This window comes from Penaeus monodon, chromosome 19, assembly GCF_015228065.2.
Source record: "Penaeus monodon isolate SGIC_2016 chromosome 19, NSTDA_Pmon_1, whole genome shotgun sequence".
NCBI classification, from domain to species: Eukaryota; Metazoa; Arthropoda; class Malacostraca; order Decapoda; family Penaeidae; genus Penaeus; species Penaeus monodon.
In genome coordinates this window covers 3,539,926-3,540,224 of record NC_051404.1, presented here as the reverse complement: position 1 = coordinate 3,540,224, position 299 = coordinate 3,539,926, and the positions used below count along the sequence as shown (strand labels likewise).

General features: G+C 35.1%; 2 protein-coding genes across 2 annotated transcripts in view; one reads left to right on the top strand and one right to left on the bottom strand.

Moving 5' to 3' along the window:
* LOC119584981 (solute carrier family 12 member 8-like) overlaps window positions 1-299 on the top strand; it is a 19,171-nt gene that overhangs the window by 13,333 nt on the left and 5,539 nt on the right. The gene's annotated exons all lie outside the window — the stretch shown is intronic.
* Window positions 1-299, bottom strand: part of LOC119584980 — a gene marked incomplete at its 3' end in the record, with an annotated part of 8,440 nt that overhangs the window by 7,125 nt on the left and 1,016 nt on the right.

The window sequence follows — 299 nt, the reverse complement described above, 5'->3', positions numbered from 1 at the left end:
AACACTTCTGACTTCAGTATCACAACAAGTAAGAAAATCCTAGAAAAAATGATCCCCGTAAAGTCATCAACCCTCCTTTTCCTTATTACCATGTTACTCAGGTGTTTATCAAACGATATAACCACAATAAAAGTTAATTAAGAGCAAGTGTCTGATAACGATATCCAGCGTGCATTTTTGCCGTTTGTTATCCTGACAAAGGGATTTCGCTTCAGATATGGTGCGTTTGTGAATATCTAGTAAGCATTTAAAGAGTAAATAGATGGATAAATAAATACGGACACACAAACACTTACACT